Here is a 20,446-nt window from a genome sequence, read left to right as displayed (position 1 = left end):
ATTGAACATAACTAATGGCTGATTTTATACGGCAACACGAGCGTTCAGGGATTCTGACCCACATCTATGAAAACAGAGGATACATCCGCTCCCTTATCTCTCTGGCTTTTTATAAAGAAGAGCGTGTTAAAGGATTTGATTTAGATCATTCGTTGTGTGTTTTCTGACCAACAACAAATCTGCTCTGCGAGGAAGGAAGCAGCGTCTATAAATAATGTTAAACACACAAACATTCGACGCACACAAATCCACCTGCTGCCAAATGCCTCCTCCTGCTCCCAGTTAAACTCATCAGATGAAGAACTCCCAACAAGAAACACATAGGAAATGTCAGAACACACACATACACACATACACAGTACGTGTGCATGCAGGAGCGTGCACGTAAACCACCTCGGGAGGCCTTCTCATCACCGCTCAGGCTGTCAAACCCTGACAGAGAGAGAGACACACACTGTGTCTTTGTGTGCGAGTGTGGAGACAAACTGTGAGCTGCTGGGAATCAAACTACACAAACATCCGCTCCAATATCACCAACTGGATTCTATTATACAGGTTCCTGAAACCAGATAGAAAGGATTTATTTTGCTTAGAGTAAACTTTTCTCCACTTTTCTCTGGATTGTTGTGAAACCGCTCCGTTGAGTTTGTGGCTGTGATTTGCAGGTCTGGATATTTCTGGGTTATATTGAACCTGCAGCTTAAGACCATATTTAAAAAGGTCTAGACAAATGAACGCTCACTGTGATTTTACCCAGAATTACCCTCATGTGCTTGTGTGGAAAACAAGTTGACATCCTCAATTACACTAATAACAGACACTTAGGGAGTGAGCAGAGGTTTAATCAGGCTGCAGGTGAAACAGAGGAGATCGGTTCAGAGGAGAAACTCTGTATTGATTTCAGACTCTCAGGAGGTTTTATCGATAATAAATGATGTTTTAACATCAGTTTGACCTTTTTCATTCATGACCGTTTCATTGTTGATTGTTTTATCTTCATGAAGTAGAAACTAAACAAGGATGAAGTAAAGATGTTGCATATGTCAGTAGATTTAAAGGATACAGATTGTTGACAACTTTAAAAGGTTAATATTGGTCAAATATCTAGTTAAGAATATTCTTGGGTTTTTGTTATAAACACAATCAGAACAGATTCTCCTGCTGCTGCTTTCATAAGTGACTGGAAAACTGGACAAAGTCTGGACGTCCTTCTGTGGATATATTCTAGAGTTCATGTCTGAAAACAGCATAAAAGACCTTGGATTTCAACTCTAAATACAGTGATTTATTAAAACTTGACAGACATGGAGCCGAAGCTACAACGATATGACCTGAGATGTAATAAACTAAAATCACACTTTAACACACGTTGAGTTTTCTTGGAATCATCAGTTCTGGGGATGATGGTGAAAATCCTGCATCGGTCTAAACTCGGCGTCGACTTCTCTCTCCGCCCGACTCGTTCTCTGTCTGACAGGCTACACGTCTGGTAATTAACATCAACGCCTTATCTGTCAGCTGCACACTCGGACGAGCGACACTGACTGTCAGTGAGACAAAAGGGGAGAGAGAGAGAGAGAGAGAGAGAGAGAGAGAGAGAGAGAGAGAGAGAGAGAGAGAGAGAGAGAGAGAGAGAGAGAGAGAGAGAGAGAGAGAGAGAGAGAGAGAGAGAGAGAGAGAGAGAGAGAGAGAGAGAGAGAGAGAGAGAGAGAGAGAGAGAGAGAGAGAGAGAGAGAGAGAGAGAGAGCTGTGACTCAGCTCCGCCATCTCTATCTTTAAACTACTGATAGAGGTTCAGCAGATAAGACTTCATAGTTAAAACCAGAAGCAACAGACGTCTGTCAAAACTCAGCGTGTGTGTGTGTGTGTTTTTGTGTGTGTATCCGTGTGTGTTTGCATGTGTGTGTGGTGTCTGGGTCTTTCAAAGGAATTAATTTCCAATATACGGCCTGCTGAGGGTCCAATTTCCTGACCGGGCTAGTGGGCGCTCCGTCTGAGACGTGTGTGTGTGTTTCTATCTTTGTCAGGACCAATTTGAGTTTTTACACCTTGAAAGTCAGGACATTTTGAACAAACGCTCACAGAGATGCTGGATTAAAACTCACAGGGTTAAAGTTAGAGTCAGAATTCATGTTCGGACTTAACTTTCATGTGTGGAAATGGTGTCCTTACAATAACAGAAGTAAAAACTTAGGCTTGTGTGTCTATCACAGCGAGCCAGAGTTCTAAACTCAGCAGCAGCAACCAAGCGAGGGATGAGCATCGCTGGGGAAAAGAGACGGAAAAACAGAAACAATGAGACGCAGAGGGAGAGAGGGAGAGAGAGCGAGAGAGCGAGAGAGCGAGAGAGAGAGGACAGTGTGTTTAATGGAAGTGAGAAAAGCCTGTATACCTACAAATCACTACACACCCTTAACCACCACATTTAAATCACAAACCCTTATCTTAACCCTCAAACAGGCCTATGATGTGACGAGGATCCACTCGTCCAACATGTCCCAGAACACACAACAAGACGCAGCAACAAGGGACAAGCCGGTGACGGGGACCTGTCTCATATCGCTCGTCCCTCGTGGTCTCATTGACGAATTGGGACACGGCTCCTATCGTCAACATCAAAACTTTACACCTGGTTCATGTTCTTTGTAACGTTATTTTTCTAAAGCACTGAATTCTCACAGGTTAATTTTACTCCCAACGTTCCCAGCGGCTCTACTTCCTGGATAGCGGCTCGGACCTGCAGGGATCTGAGGGTTTAAAAGGTAAATCCGGGACAAAGTTCTCCGACATCTGCTCCTGACTGCAGAGGATGAAGCTCTTGACACTTTGCCCGGAGTGTCTTACACTGAACAATCGTACATAAATGTTTTGGCATGAGAATCGTTTCATTCAAAGCCAAAAGAGAAAATCCAGACTGTCAGCATCAGGGTTGGAACCTTCACTTCGATCAAACACGTCGCTCTGACCTCCGCTGCCTCCCTTCTTATCTCGTGTGTGTCGCTGTCGTCACGCCGTCGCCCTGTCCCGAGGATTCTATCTCTCGACACGACTCTTTCCTCCGTGACTGCTCTGATCGGTTTGCTGGCATTAACAGCAGCTGAGTGCACATCAAATACATGAAGCGCTTGGAGATCTCTCAGAGCCGGCGTCTGGAAAGATAAATCAAACCACGACTAGAAAGATATGGGCTTTGAAGGCAGATTTTTATTTATATAATTTCCTTTGGTAAAGCCGGGTACGTATACTTCGTCCAAATAGAGGAATGTAACCATATAATCGCTTTAGAAATCATGGAAACTCATTTCAAAGTTGAAGTGTTTAATGTGCTTCCTAGATTTTATCTAATTAAATTAACCAACCTTACAAAAGCTCAATTTAGAAGGCACTTCTCCAACAATTAATATTGAATAGTGAATATTAAACAGCACAAAAGACTGGAAACTGTACAAAACAAAATCAACCTGCCAAGAAATGAAACAGAAACATTTATTTAACGTGTACTTTGTTTTTTTGTTTAGGTCCCATCTGCTAACATGGAGGAGGCAGGGCTTATGAACTGAGGGTGACACTTTGGCTTCACTTTCAGGAGCCGTCAGGTCGTCCATCTTTATCTGTGCTTTAATACCAATTATACGACATGAGATCCTTATTTTAATTAGAGTTTTAAAGTTTCTCAAATGTGATGATTTGCTGCTTTTCTTGGTTTTATCTGATACTAAACTGAACTTCTGGGACTTTAAAACTTTAAAATCAGCAGAAAATAACCAATTGGTGGCTGCAGACTTCATCAAAACGTAAAAGGCGAGTTTTGACTCAACTGTGCTGCATTACTGTGACTCAGATCCACTATAGTTGAAAGTGTAAAATTGTCAGAAGTCTCTCTGAGATGTTTGTTTGTTTGACAGTTTTCCTGCAGGAAAAGGTTAAAAAGGACTTTTCCCATGTCGGTGGTCACAGCGACCTGATAAGAGACGGATCAGTCACACACACACACACGCACGCACGCGTTAGACGATTAGCAGCATTTACGAGTCCATGACCTTGAGAAATAACCCTGAACTGAGTGTTATGAGTTTGTTTCTGTTGTTGGCATTGACGTCCTCCTGTTTGGCAGCTCACACACACAAACACACACACACACACACACGTTGATGAGATGCAGCTCTATGCCATGTCTGCCTCCCGTGGCGTGGCACACACGCTACACACTTGGAGCTGATCCCTCTCACAACATTTCCATTTCAAAACCTGTGACTTTCACGAGACCTTGAAATCGCTGATCCTAGAAAATGTTGTTGATTTTTTTCATGCTAATCACTCGTCAAACTCACGACAGTTAATGATGTTGGATCAAAGTGAGATTTCCAGCTGAGACACAACTTGTATATATCAGGAGGACGTGGGGGGGGGGGGACTACATTCGTTAATATGCTTAACATCAGATTCACTTTTTAAGTTCTCTCCTCAGTCCTTCAGTTTGTCCTTGTGGCGTGAAGCCGGCTGCTGGTTCTCCTGCTGCATTCACACATGAGCATTGGAGGAAAGAAATTGTTTCTGCTGTCGTTGACTTTGCATTTCGACAATTTGCTTCGTCATTAATAGAAAAGCAGTTTCTCTGCATGTTTTTCATTACTCTGCACACGTCTGACCTTGTGTCTCCTCCCCCCTCTAATTAATTAGATAATCCTCCTCTGGTCCAGTGAAGCCTAACATCTAATGATGATATCCCAGAGCACAAGAGCACGAGGGGGCGTTATTAAAACGTCTTTGCATTGTCAGACCAACAGTCCGAAACACCGTCAAATTAGATTTACTGTTTCGTGAGACAAAGAGAGGCAGCAGATTCCGTGAGGACCTGGAAACATAAAAAAACGACTTTGATAAAGAGGCTGAGGTTTTCTGGATTAATCAACTGATCAGTGGAGGAAAATAAACAACTTTCAAGATAGTCCAATGAAAGAGAGACGTCTCCACTTCATCTGTATAAAAGAAAAAGTACAAACATCTGAAACACAAGTGCGGCCATCTTCGTCTTCATCACTTAACAAGGTCAATTTCATCCTGTTTTTATATCATCAAATAACTCACTTCACTTTAACAAACATCAGTATGATAAGTGATGAGCTGAAATGACAGAAACCATCTGAACTTTTTAGTTTGGTCCATGTCCCATCTGCTAACATGGAGGAGGGGGGGCTTATGATTTACAATACAGCTCCCCACCAGGGGGCGTGTTTGCAACATGAGAAGTTGCATACGACCAGACTCAGCTGTTTTTAAAGAGTATTCCTCATCGAAACATCCGGTGGTTCGATGCCTGTGTTTCATTAAGTCGCTGTCCCAGCTCAGAATTACCCATAATCCCCGTGTTCTGACTCCTGACACGTCCGAGTCGTCCCCACATTCCTACAAAATCAAAGCTGTGGACACGAAATGTAAACAGTCAGCCGGCCGCTGTGTTTATCTCCTAACCGACCATCCTCTCCCCGCCCCCCCCCCTATTGGCTATTTATCAGTCAAAGTTAAAAACAACTGGTTAATCTATTACTCATGTTTGTTAATCTATGACTCTTTGTTGTGATTAATGCAACATGTGTTCCTTGGAGGTGAAACTACAACAAAACCATTTTCTTCGTTGGATGGGACGGGCAGAACCGTTTTGTCATCCTCTCTGAACACGAAGAAAAACATTAGCGAGGGAGGAGGAAAGAAAATGATAATACAGAAGGAACATCTAAAAAAAAAGAGAAGAAAGGCGACCGGCTGGAAAGTTGAAGAGGAATGAAAAGAATGCGAGAGGGAGGAAAGGTGAGGAGGAAAAGAAACGGCAATAAAACGAGAGCAAATAGGGGAATGAAAGAGGAGGAGGGAGAAAATTAAAGAGAGAAAAAAGACGAGGGGAGAAGCTGAGGGAGAGAGAGAGGGGCGTTCTTGGCAGCGAGCAGTTTCCATTACTGGCAAAATAAACTGATACCATATGACTAATCACCTCATAACTGCAGCAGGAATTTACTACCACACACACACGCACGCACACACACAAAGACACACACACACACAAACAGAATCTCACTGCGAGAGGGACGGACGGCCGAAGACGGAAAAACGGAGAAACGGGGCACGAAAGTGAAAGAGAGGAACGAGCGGAGGGGTCGAGTTCCCTCGCTCCAGACAAACGCACCTCCAGGAAATGCCGACAGATGAGAGGAATCCCAACAACAAGACCGGGAGAGAACTAAGAGCTGCACCAGGATCGGCCTTCCGCTAATAAACAAAACATGTGACAGGAAGAGAGCAGCGATCTGTCAGCAGATACTCGAGAGACGAGGAGCTCTGAACTTTTCCATGACACGGCGGTTATTAGAGGAAAACCGCTGATTGTTTGTTGTTTATTAAACGTGAAACAGATGATGACATATTTAATGTGTCCGGGAAAAACTACGCGGGAAACTGTTGTTGATATTGATTTGAGTTTCCAGAGGCCAGCGACCTTGTTCACCTCATGTGACTTTAACAACTCCACTGTTATCTGACGCCTCAGTTCTCTGGTTTATGGCCTCGTCCGTGATCCTCCATGGTTTATTAGGATCCAGCTACAGATGTGGTGGAGGGGGGTGTCCAGGCACAAATCCTCCGCCTCAGATCTCAGCCAGCGATACGTCGCCGAATGAAACGTGGGTCGAATTAATTCAACGCACATAAAACACACTGTCGCACATTATTATAAATGTCAACGTGGATATCAGCGTTCAAACAGAGATTAATGCACGGCGACAATTACCGGCACCGATCTGCACAAGACAAGAAATGAGAGGCAAGCTATTATGGAAACACACACACACACACAGAGACACACACACACAGCTGGATCAGAGATGAATGTCCTGACCTTCCCACAGAGTTTCCTGTCTGTTTCTATACCGCTGGTAATTACTGCTGAGATGCCGCAATGATCTAACACACAAAAACACAAACACACACCGTAACACAGTCTATAACACACACACACACACAAACACACACTATGAACTGATGCACACACCATCAGATGGAACATGTATTTGCCAGAAAGTTGGATATTTATATGGAGACAGATCCATTTGGTTTCATTTAGCAGAAACAATGTGACTCTAAATGAGTTCAGCACTTTTCTTCCACTGCTGAGTGAGTGTGTGACAAAGAGAAATAAACAGAGACAAATAGAAACAGACACACACCAGCTCTGCTCTGGTCTCTAGTCCTGAGGTTCTCGCTCAGATTTGTAAAGTTCAGTTTCCAACAAATTAAAACTTTAATCATCTCGCTCGACAACTGGAACGTATTGAACCCATAATTTGAGTTCCACCTCATAAATAATAGGTTCCTCATGATTCCTGTTACGTAAAGTTGTTCCTGTTTGGTTCCGACCTTCAGACTTTTCAGTTAAGTGTGAACCTAAAAAAAGTTCCAGAGAGTTCAGACTTTGGACCAATTGTAGAACTGCAGGAATTAATCATTTCATGTTCAGATTTCGTAACGCTTGCACTCAAAAACCCTGCGCTTGCACTCAAACCACGCCTGCTTGTTGCCCCAAAACTCCAGAAGTGCAGAGGAGAAATCAGATTGCAGATGTTTCATGCAAGCACAGAAGCAGCTTGAGCGTGGGAACAGCTGGAAGCAGGAAATCCATCCAAGCAACCAAATATCCGAGTGCAAGCACACGGCCTGAGCTCAAGCAGAGTGAATCCAAGCACAAGCAGAAGCTATAACAGTCTGAATGAGCAGTCAAATGCTCTACTGAAATAATGACCTATAAACTATTAGTTTAATAGGTAGGTATCTCATAGTCACATGATACCCAACATTACTTCACTCAAGTGTTTCACATTAAAAGCTTTCAAAGGAGCTGTTGGTGTTACGCCCCCCTTCAACCACTTAAAGGCTTTTAATTTGAAGCATCTGCAGGAAACGCTGAAACAACAAGAAATCCCCAGTAAACAGGAGGAGACGAAAAATAAAACGTGACACAATAGAAAGCTAAAAAAAACTATAGAGTAAAGATCTGTGTCTGGTTTCAGTCGTTGAGGCCAGGGGCTGAAATTTCTGCATTTAAACTGTTTTGGATGCAGATTCTTTTCAAAGTAAAAGTCTGGACTTTGTGAATTGGCTTTGTGGATGTTTCCAGAAACAACAAGGAGACGTGAGGAGGGAGAGGAAAGAGAGAAAGTAAGAGGGAGCCAAATCATGCAGGGTCAAACAGGCAGCAGGCCAACATACAGGAAGTGGAGCGCACACACACACACAGCAACCCACACTCAAACCAACACAATCTAAATATAAAGACGTGACAGACTCACAAAGCTTTGATGGTGATCATGTGATGCTGATGAATTCACCATGACTCAGTCTCCAAGAACTCAGGGTCGAGGTCGACTCGCCTTCGAAAAACAAAACTTTAAAAACACACACACGGCTCCAGAAGAAGAAGAAGGAACAAAACGTTCAGGACTAGAAAGTCTAATTTCTGACATTTTAATAAAAACATATTCAAACTGCTTTAATGGATGTAATAGAGATTTCTTTATGACTCAGGGGCAGAAGTTCCAATAAATTATGTCCCGATAAAGTTGTGATGTTAACATGTCGGGGGTTAACGATCCTTTCAGTTTGAGTTGAAGATGTTCTGTAAGTCTGGTTGGCATAGCAACCCAATAGGGTCAATGTCCTTTTGTGTCCTGTCATTTTCACAGCTGCTCTCTGACACAAACATAATGACTTAAAGCTGAGGTCATGAAATAAAAGATGAGAAACTACAAACAGAAAACTAAAAGTCAAACGTCGAGTGTTTGCACCTGAACAAAGAAGTTTTAAAGAAAGTGGACGACAACAGCGAGATCTTTCAGAAGGCAAACTCAACGAGAAGCAGACTTGAACAGATGCTCACCCAGCAGGTTAATGGTGTAGGACCACACACACACACACACACACACACACACACACACACACACACACACACACACACACACACACACACACACACACACACACACACACACACACACACACACACACACACACACACACACACACACACACACACACACACACACACACACACACACACACACACACACACACACACACACACACCTTGCACTGTGTCAACAGCTACTGCAACTCTGTTAAACTGGTTTATTCATGGGTAACGCCGTGTCACATTCAGTGAAGGGTACTGACTGTCACTGATTAGAGCTTGTGTGTGTGCGTGTGGGTGTGCGTGTGTCCACCCCCTCCCCTGATGCAGCCAAATGTGAAGCACTTGACAAACATTACTGAGACGTTCCACAGAGAAGCAGCCGTTCAGCTTCATCCCTGATTTACCTCAGATCCAACGTTGATTTAAAGTTTCATCCAAAGCGAATCAGACTGTTATTTAGAGGGGAAGGTAAAAAAAATAAAAATAATCACACCGTCACATTGAATGAAAAATGTTGACAGTTACAAAACGTGATAAAGTGGTTCGGTTTTCTCGTTTCAATACGTTTCTTCACCCCAACTTCATCACAGATACTTTGGTATCACGTACAAATCGTCAAAATAAAAAAAGGTATTATTCATTTAAGATGATTAAAAGCTATTCTTGACCGTATTTTTAGCTATTACAGTTCCAAAAGCAAAAAATAAAAGAGTAAAATTAGAATAATCATTAGCCCCCTGATTGTCTTGCCATAGCCCTTATTCGGTGTCCACTTGACTATGAGACATTAGAAACAGAATTCAGTTTACAGCAGCAAAGGAAAGATTACAACATGTGCACGTACGTGATATAAGAACTAGCTCAACTAAATATCTGTGGGACAATGGGAGTTGCATTTAAAGATGGAGCCTTCGGTTTTTACATTGAAACAATACTAAGACGTTCTGAACCTCCTCCGACACCAACAACGTTTGTTCTGTCCCCTGCAGCTCTTCCCTTTCAACCTAACATAAACACAACGTTAACCCCGGCATTCACCCCGACGACAAAGAAAAATAATATCAAGTAACGCTGCTGATTGCCACTTTGAGATGTGCAATCAGCAGCGTGTGCGTTCTTGATTACCATCGCTGCATGAACCGTGGCTTATAGATTGCAACAAACAGTGCATACGCTTAATCGTAAGAGCACCTTTCCACATGAATTCACGTGGAAACTATTCCTAAGCAGGAACAAAAGCAACATTTAGGTAAGAAAATGTTAAATAGTGAAGAAAAGAAATGAAAGATCCAGAAAGACATGTGGGAAAGTCGGCAAATTAAGTAATAAAATCTAGACTGAGAGAAAATAGCGGAAGAAAAAACATTGGAGGAGAGGATTGAGGTTTTGGAGTTTCCTGTGGTGGAGACCAGAGGTCAAACTGCAGCCATGAACACACACACACACAAGTATATATATACTTTATTTTTCAGTCTCATGAAGTTAAGAGACAGCATCTGTGTATGTGTGGCTGTTCAACCAATCACCACCCGTCTTTCTACAAGTTCTGCAAAAGACATAACACCTCTGATCAGTCTGACACTGACACACACACACACACACACACACACACACACACACACACACACACACACACACACACACACACACACACACACACACACACACACACACACACACACACACACACACACACACACACACACACACACACACACACACACACACACACACACACACACACACGCGCACGCACACACACACACGCGTCAAAGTAACCGTGTGATCACACGCCACCAAAACACGCATGTGATGACGCAGGCAGATCTGAAATTGCCACTCAAACTGCTTGATGTACTTTCTAAGCCGTCCCTGAAATAAACAAATTGAATATATTAAAGCTTGTGCGGTGGAAAGAGTTTCTCAAAAAACACTGACGCACAGCTGACACAACACAGACTAACGCAAAGAAGCATCGGTACTAGTCCTGGAGACGATTCAACGAAACTAAACCAGTTGATTTTAGGGCTTTTTAACTACAATCTGACGTCTTAACCAAATTCTCACTGGTTGGACAATCGCAGGCTTTACAAACATAAGAGAAAAGAAAAGCATTAAAAAGCCTTTCAGGATTAATCTGACAGATTTGATTCCAGAAGAGACTTCAGAGAATTAGCTCCACGCTCTGTCTTTTGACTTTGTCTTTCCTACATGAACTCAGACGTTTTCACAACACAGAAAATCTCGTCTTTTTGTTTACATCACATCACCAATGACTCTTATCATCAGAAGCTCTCTGGACATGTTGGGTCTGTGTCTGCTACGTGTGTGGCTGCTTGTTTTGAACGTCATCATCATGGCCACAGTTTTTATCAGTGAATCACGCTTCCTGCTGAGAGCAAAGCATGAAACGACAACATGGACTTTGGTGGTGGAGCTGCTGCTAGTCAGATGTCACATCCAGCTTCTTCACAGCCCGTAAACCAGAGAGCGCTTCCTGCTCTCGAGCTGCAGCACAGCCGACGCCACACTCCTGGTGTGAAAGGGCTTTTAATTACAGCCCACACACAGTGAGAGGGAGAGGGAGAGAGAGAGAGGGGGGGGGGAAGAGACGGAGAGAGAGACGGAGAGAGAGAGGGGGAGAGAGAGGGAGAGAGGTAGTTTTCCACCATGAGGAACGTTCTTCCTCAAACATCTCGTAAAATGCAAAAAAAGTCACAATAAAGCTTTAAATCTTTTGTTCCCTTTCTTTTTATTGTATTGATTTTAATAAAAGATCAACATCGTGATGATGTCATCCGTCGCACAGTGAACTCTGGGCCAGCGGCTCTTTGTTGAATAAACGTATAAATTAAACTAAACTTCTGTGAAATGAAGCCACCGTCCACCAGCAGCACCACAGACCAAAATAACACAGCGGGGATTCCCAACGCCAAAGATCACATTCGTGCTCCGCTCCTGCCTCCACTCAGAAATCCCCATGTGGAGAAACCAAAACTGAATGTGGTGCGGACGCTGCCGGGATCAGTGTCAAACAAGATGGGATGTATTGAACACACATACACACAGACACACACAGAGATTTTAGACGACTGTAAAAGATAGAACTCTTTGGGAAACAACTTTCAAACTTTTTTTAAACGTTAATTTAGCAGCTGTTATAATAATCTCTTTGGAAACCATTAGTTTGGCTTAGCTACACTAATGTTTTCATGTTATTATATATATAAATAAAGGTTATTTCAGATTTAATTATATAATATTAAGTCTAAATCTTAGTAACTTTATAAAGTTGTCCCACTGTGCGTTCACATGACTTGATCCCAAAACTCTCCATATTTATTCACCTCACAGAACTTGACCTGTTTCAGATTAATCCTACATTTCCCATAAGATGACTCAGAAACATAGGTCACAGTAAATGCTCCTAAAAGCTTCTTACAACAGATGTCATCACACAAAGTTCTTCATACATGGAGTTAAACTCCTAAACCAAACCTCGTGTGTACAGTCAGAGAAAAGTTCGACACAAGACTAAACAATTTGTAGAAATGCACATTTCCCCGTCTGTTCATGTTAAAAACATGTCAAACATGCCATGTGGAATGTAAAGTAGACTGCTCACATGCAGGCTCGCAGGTTAAATCAGAAAGTATGTGACGGGCCGTGCAGATTGTGAACCGTGAAGCCAGTGAGTCAGAGACTAACAGCAAAAACAAACGGCGGCCGAGAACAATGTGGCCGAGGCCTGAACCCACAGCAGCGAGGATAAAGAGCCGGGGAAGTGATGGTGAAGCAGATTGATCCGACTGATGTGAACGTGACCGAGGGGATGAAGTGACACAGCAAGAAGGAAACCACAGGACGGACAAACCATTAGATCCAGTGGAAAAACCATCAAAAAACTAGCTGTGGGACATATATTTATCTACATGTTTGATTATATCCCCAGAGGAGAAGTCATTTTCTTAATAATCTTAAATAAAAACCTGTGGACAGACTCAAACCTGGTTTCGAAAGAGAAAGTGCGACAGGTATCTTTCCCTGTATCTGCTGCACCAGTCTGAACAAACACAAAGATACAACACACACACACACACACCTGCGACTGTGTCCACTGCAAACACAACCTTCGCTCCCTGAAGTCCAAACACAGATTAGACTCATGCTCCGTTGCTAATGGACAAACACAAACGCACAACCCAACGCACACACATGCTATCACATGTAAATCAACCTGCTTCCGGACACAAACACAGGTCATGAGGTCGTTTCTCTTCTCGTTTCCAGCCGTAAAAAGGCAACAATACCCACATGACACTATAATCCACAACAGGAGGTTTTATCTCTCATTCCCACTAACGGATTTAATTATTATTAGCCTGAGCAGGTTTTCAGAGCCTCAGATTAACGTTCCCAAACCCAAAGATATGATATTTACAATTGTTTGAAGTAATAAACAAAGCAGTAAATCTATACTTGGGGATGTATTACAGGGAAATATTCATCAAACACGTGTTTTTTCATGTACAATCCAACCAGCAGCAGCTTAAAGACGCACGTGTTCCTCAGTCGTTGATTACTTATTACATCTTATTGTTTCTGGATATTTCTTTTGTCTGCTCTTCTTTTGGAGTTAAAACAAAACCGACCGACACAATTCCAGAGTTCCAACGCTCAAGTGATGCAACATCAGCATAAGCAGCAGTAACTCAGCTCATGATGATTTCAGACAAAGCATTCCTTTGGTTTTTTGGCTTTTGGCTGATGGCAGAGGGGAGATTTGGCTGATTCATTAGATGCAGGGACTTTGTTGTGGCTTAGCGATCTTACACCACCACTGTTTTAAATTAGAGCCACAGCTTAAGTGTCATTTAAGCAGGTTTCATGGCTGAAGAGGGCCAGTAAATCACGAGTGTTTGAAGCTTACAGCACTGGAAACCATTTCACAATCGCTGCAAGTGGGAAGCACTGGTTTCAGATCGTTTCAGGACGTGAGTAAGAATCCACTTGTGGAGAAGTTGCTCAACATAGACAAGCTGAGCTCAGCAGAGAAACGGGCAAAGGGCAAAGGGCGCGTCATCAGAGCAGCCAGCAACAATATCTGGATTTTTTCCAAAACAAAACTGCGGAACATTTGCTAGTTAAAGCTTCTTCTTCACTGACTTATTTTTTTAGAGATTAACCGTTTATTTGAGTGAATAATCAGCACAATGATCAATAATGAAAGTAAGCACTTTGTAGATATTTGGCTGGTCCATGCAAACCCTCTGGTGAAGTCCTGTAAGATCACAAACCTCTATGAAGGAGAAACACTCCACTGAACACTGGTGAGAACAGGACTGACGTGCATGCGTCTCTCAGTATAATGAACCTCCAGCTCTCCTGTAATAAGTCCACACAATAGACTTACACAACCAGAATAGCAAGTAATTAGAGGCATTGTATGAAATTAAATGGGAATAAAAAAAAGATGGCTGGAATCATTAGACAGGGGGCCACTGGAGCTCTCCTCCCCCGATCCTTTTTGTCTTTGCGTCTCTTTTCATGTTTTCTATTCTTCGCCGAGCCAGCGGCGGCCTTTTATTCATTTAATGATTACGCTGTCTTTCTGGAGAGCGACGTCTCACATCTCCGAAACAGACTGACTGACGTGACCCTGAATTACCAGAGAGGGAGAAAGACACAGCCAGAAACACCCGGGTTACTAAGTGGTCGTCCACGCCCCCAGTTCTTTACTCAGCAGAGAAATACCCATCATCACAAACCCGTGTGGAGACGCACAGAGATGGAGTGTGTGTGTATGTTAAGTTAAAGGGCGTCTGGGGGATCATAAATGACGGCGGATGGTTCGGCTGCGTGCAGATATTTCACTCTTGGGAGTTTTGCAGAGGAAACCGACTTACGAATTGTACCATCAGCGAGACGATGTGATCGGACTTGATGTGGTGATTCTTACGGCTTCTCTCGCTGAGACTCAATCAGGAAACAACAGGAGCAATTTAACAAAATGTCCTCAAACCACGGAAATCCTATCTTTGGCGAAATGCTCATTTACATTTCTGCATCTCTCAACTTCAGCTCAGAAAACGTTCAAAAACAAAAGTGACGGCTGCTGATCACATGATAACAAGTCTCCTGTTATTCCCATGATCCTCTTTCTGTGTGCAGAGACGGTTTCATTATGTTCACAATCACAACAATCTCTCTGTAGGATTCTTGGGGATTTGTTTGCTTTTGTCTATTTTAAACTCAAACTAGAAATACAGCACTGTGGTTGTATGCTTCAGATTTCAACATCTGACTTTACAAAACCACCCTGTATGAAAAGTAATGAAGGAAAATCAAGTCGAAGTGAACCCAGGTCCACGGTCATCAATCACTAGTTTCTTCACAAAGCTCAGGATTGATTCATCACCATGTGTCACAGTGATTGAGCGACAGGGTGATGATTTGTTGCGGCTCCACTTTGGGTTCACGTCTGCTCGCAGCTCAAGGGCAGAAGCAGAACGCACCGAGGATTGTTCTTCTCTTGGATTGCGTTTTTTTATTTCACTCTCTCTTCTTTGAACGTTTGATTAAAAGTCTGAATAAAAATGCCACAATGATGAAATCGCGCACAACCGGGAAAAAAACTGACTTCCTTAATTGGACGTGAACGCAGAGCAGAGTTTTCCAGCCGGCTCTTGAGCAGGATTTATTCTCTGTCTGAGCTGCATGTCGGGTGGTCCGGGAGCCTGCGAGTGCAAAACCCTGTGAACGTCTTCCTGGAGAGGCGGATCTAAAAATATACAACGTTATTCCCCCTTCCATCCATCAGGGAGGCTTTCTAACGCTGGAGATATGACAGGATACTGTTTACTCTGGACTGAACTTTGGGAAAACAAGCTGCTGAAGCTCGTCAAGACCAAATTCACAAGTTGTTTAGCAATGCAACATGGGAAGGCTGAGAAACTTAAACATAACACCAAAGGAACCGACAGCGTTTTAGAAGTTCTCCGTTTTCCGAATTCATAGATTCAAATACTGAAAGAGTAGCTTAGTTTAAAACTCCACAAAGATCAACATTTACAAAGCAAATCCACGAAGATCAAGTCGAGACGAGAGCAGGTCAGAAATCAGACGCTTCTCAAACCTCAACTCTTCACTCCGAGGTTCAGACAACGAGACGACACATTCCCAGCTGGTCACACAACACGTCTGCAGAGGTTAATACATTAAACTGACCTGTTTAGCTTCTGTCTCAGGGTTTAAAATGCACTTAATGCAGCTTAATGCAGAAAGGTTCAAACATTTAATATGCTCTTCTGTAGCTGATCCAATTCAGGCAAACTGTCCTGCTGTTTTCCACACCTGCCTCCTCGTCACGCAGCCGGCTCAGCACACAGAGAATCACAGAAAGACATTAAAGACTTTTAAAAAGCTTTTTAAAAAGCTGCTGGAATTGGTTCTGAACTTTTGAGAGGACATGAGAGGAGACAGACGGCAGCAGATGGACTATTTAAGGACGTTAAGGACTCACAAGGCCTCCTTTCAATTCAAATCTATTTCATTTTTTGCCTTTTCCATCTGTTTTGGAAGTGCAGTGCTCCACTGTAACGACTGTATCTCATTCATGAAAGCTCCTCTGCTGTTGTTAACACCTACACACACCTGCTGCATTTTAAAATAAAATGACAGGAGTGGATGAGGAGCAGAGACGTGTTTATCACCTTGTGACTCACCGTCTTCGTTATAATGTCCAGGACGTGAGAGACAAACGATGCAACGAGCGTATTTTTATCCAAGGTGTCGCAAAAAAACAGACAGCTTGTTTTTTCAAGTTAAATAAAGTTAAACTTGAAGAAGTTTTTAGCTGTTTTAATAGGAAAGTGTTCCCTATCATATCTTTACTACATCTTCATGGCCTGAAAGGCTTGAACTGCGACACAAATATTTAAATAATTCAAAGTGGAAAATAACTGCCAGCGAGAGTAGAAACACACACACACACAGTTGTATGAAAATCACAAACGGAATATACACCGATGAACGAGCAAAGTAATTAAAAACACACTTTCACAAATCTGCAGCTGTAAAGTGTGTGGCTCTCCCGGCCTCTGGCCTCTGTGACCTCCGACCTCTGAGGACGAGCGGCTCCTTCCGGTGTTAAATCACCTCGACATGGACGAAGCAGAACGGTTTCCCTCTCAGTCTCCGTCTCCTCTCGCTGCCAAGTTATGAAGCATAATTTAATTTCAGGCTTTGAGGTTAAAACATGTGTTTTTCAACCGAGTGATGAGACGTAATTCAATGTTTTGACACGGCAGCTCCAGCAGATCAGGGATGAAAACAACCACGAGGTTCCAATAGAGACGGGACAAGGCTAATTCCCTGAACTGCTGTTTGGAACAAACTATTAAATGTGATAAAAAGAGGAGAATCAACACATTCTGTAAAGTTTGGCTGCAACTTTTTACACTTTAAAAGTGTAAAATTGAGACAAGACAGAAGTCCTCTCCATGAATATACATCATTTCACACTGTAACGTCACATTCTGTCGATATCCTTGAAACGCGCAAAGTAAAAAAATATATTTGTCACAATATGTCAGATTAACAACATTCACTAGTTTCTCTGATTTCAAGTACAAACATGTCATCAACTTACACAACATGATGCATTGACTAAGTGGCTGAACAGACCTGAAGTTACACAACAGGTTTTATCAGAACTTCACATATTGAACTTTGTCCTGTAATAAACCGGAAGAGCCTCTTACTCATTTTGAGTTGTATAATTACCTCAACAACTGATTCCCCTGTTTACTTCTATATATGAGGGATTAGAAGTGTGACTCTTCTTCACCTCTCGGCCACGAGGCTGTGACAGTAGCTGAGTTACTCAACCGCTCATCTGCATTCCTCTCAAACAGGTTTCTGATGGTCTTCAATAATCTACAGTTTAACCCACAGACGACAACATGTCTCTCTGTCTGTGGCTGGTGAGAAAGGTCAGTGGTTCTGTGAAGGGCGGAATCATTCTGCCACGGTCGTACTAGATACAGGAAGTTAAACAAAAGCTTATTGGACTCGTCTAAACTGACATGACACGGTTGAAGGACAATAAATATAAGTATTATCTTTAGAAAACACCCAGCTCACTGTAACTTAACAGGTTTAAACAGATGATGACACTAATTATGGGTTGCAGACCCTTGTTATTATTGTGTCGCCTGTTTCCTCTCTCGAAAGTCACCTGTTCTTGCTTTAAGGAAGGAGAGAAAGGAAACCTGAGGCGGGAACTCAACACCCGCAGCTCCACCTGCATCGTCTGGGTTTCACCACAACATACCTCATCCCATTGGTGATGGGACTGAATCTCCAGATCAGAGTAAAGTCCAGTGAAATAACACAAAGAGAAGAAAGTGACGAGATGCTGCTGAGTTTAAAAACAAGTCGAGCTGAACCATGTTGAAACCTGCTGACCCTCAAATATCCTGTATGTCATATAAGGATAATATCCTTTCATTTTCCTTCTTAGTAGATTATCAAACCGAAACTGAAACTCGATGCCCAATAACCGACCAGCCAGGGGATGTTGACACCTTCCTAAGTCTCCGTGCTCCGTTTCCATATCGGACAATAACGTGAGACACTGTTCACTTTGTCCTGAAGGCTGTTTGACCGCAGAGCTCAACCGCTCACTGACTCATTTTGAAACGTCAAAGATGACAAGATAGCGTTTGTGTTGTGTCGTGTGTGGCTGTGATGGTTTTACAGCCTCCGAGTGTGGAGGCTATTCTAATCCATTAACTGACACCGGGGACAATTACCCCCCCCCCCCCCCCCCCATCATCATCATCATCATGTACAGCAATGTGTTGAAGCGGATGTCACAGAGATTCATGGTTCCACATGTAGGAAGAAGGGAAGGGGTTGATTTCACATGAGAAGTTGAGACAGCATGAAACAATAGAAGAAGAAGAAGAAGAAGAAGAAGAAGAAGGCGTGTGTGGTAGTCAACGACCACGACGTCCATTTTGAAGGGATCAATACCGTTAACGTATTAAAGTGGCCCAACGCCCGGCTACAGACCAATCAGAGTCAAGTACAGGTAGACCCCGCCCACGCAAGACAAAATACTTCAGTCCCTAAATTACAATGTCAAACAAACTACCAGATCAGATTAAACTGTGGAACAAACACGTGAAGCCTGGTTCCGACCCTGAGGAGAGAAATGTACCTTGAAGACATTTGGTCCAAAGACTTGGTGAAAAGGGTTTTATCACCTGGAAACATCTGGTCACAACAAACCAGATGATACACAAGAGACATCTATCTTTTTAGGATCCGTGCGTGGGTCTGATACCTACGTGCACTGTGCAGGTCGTGCGTGTCAGGGTGTGAAGTGAACACTGCCCCCCCCCCCCACTCACTGAGGCTCCAGATGTTCCTCTGCCTGTTGATTAGTCCACGCGCACGCGCCTGACCCGGGTTAAACTAAATGAAGATCCCCCCCTCGTCCAGGAGAGAATTCCAGAGAACAGCACGAGTTGGTCTGATCCGGATCGACTCGTCACGGACCAGGATTCACTCCGGTTTACATTCAAAACAATGTAAACCCCCCCCCCCGACTCGACCCAACCTCGCTTCACTTATTCAAATCCAGTTTGTCTCGTTACATCGCGACCCTAGCGAAGCGGCTCCGGAGCCGAATCCCGGACCGCAGCGTGCTACACGGAGAACAGCGCAGACTGCGTCATATTACGCGTTTGCTTTTGCCTAATACTCGATACATTGTATCGGTTTGACGTTTTATGAACCATGTAACTTTCCCTGCTGCAGCGCGTCGCCTCGTCAATGTGTCACATCCTGCTCCGAAGGTAAAGAACTTTTGCGTGAAGAACTGAAGAAGTAAGAAAACAAGTAAAACACGCAGACATGTCGCAGCTCACCTCTGGATCCACCGCTGCTGCTGCTTCTTTTTTTCTCGGTTTTTCCCCAAAGAACTGAAGAAGTCTGAGAAATTAAAAAGTCCTCGATCCTTAAAAAAACAGGAAAAGTTCCCACGTTTACATCCTGCACGAGAAGAAGAAGAAGAAGTGCGCAAGAAGCAGCGCGTGAAGTTCCTGAGCGACAGATTCCCACGAAGCAGCTCCGTGGGCTCAGGTGCAAGTCATGACAACACGCACTATCACGCACGCATGTAGCTCCTAATGGCAGGAGCGTGCATGGGGAGCGTGCACATCCAGCAGCAGCTCCACGCTGAAATGAGGCGTGTGCGTGAGGGTGATGATTTTCCTCCTCCTCCCTTCAACACGTCCATCAAGTTACAGAGAGTCACATGCACGAGCACCGGATGTGACACATCTGCAGTTTTTATTCAAAAGAAAAGCACTGACTTCATAAATAAAGTCAAACTTTTTTGATATTTATATAAGAGACAATACGAAATCAAAGAATCTAAGATACAAACAGGGAACACATTGTAAACAAAATTTAATTCAG

At 43.2% G+C, this 20,446-nt stretch overlaps 1 protein-coding gene across 3 annotated transcripts in view; it reads right to left on the bottom strand.

The window, feature by feature from the left end:
* Window positions 1-20,097, bottom strand: part of LOC133006852 (plexin-B2-like) — a 96,281-nt gene extending 76,184 nt beyond the window's left edge. For 2 of the 3 annotated variants that reach the window (XM_061075693.1, XM_061075694.1), the window contains exon 1: window positions 19,894-20,097. The gene's annotated coding sequence lies outside the window, so the exon portion shown is untranslated. Of the gene's footprint in view, window positions 1-19,311; window positions 19,330-19,893 lie in introns of those variants that run through there. The other variant, XM_061075695.1, reaches the window with a different exon arrangement.
* Between the last annotated feature and the right edge of the window lie 349 nt (window positions 20,098-20,446).

The sequence above is a fragment of the Limanda limanda genome, chromosome 1 (assembly GCF_963576545.1).
Source record: "Limanda limanda chromosome 1, fLimLim1.1, whole genome shotgun sequence".
NCBI classification, from domain to species: Eukaryota; Metazoa; Chordata; class Actinopteri; order Pleuronectiformes; family Pleuronectidae; genus Limanda; species Limanda limanda.
The sequence above is the reverse complement of the archived record's forward strand: the minus strand, read 5'-3'. Positions and strand labels throughout refer to the sequence as shown.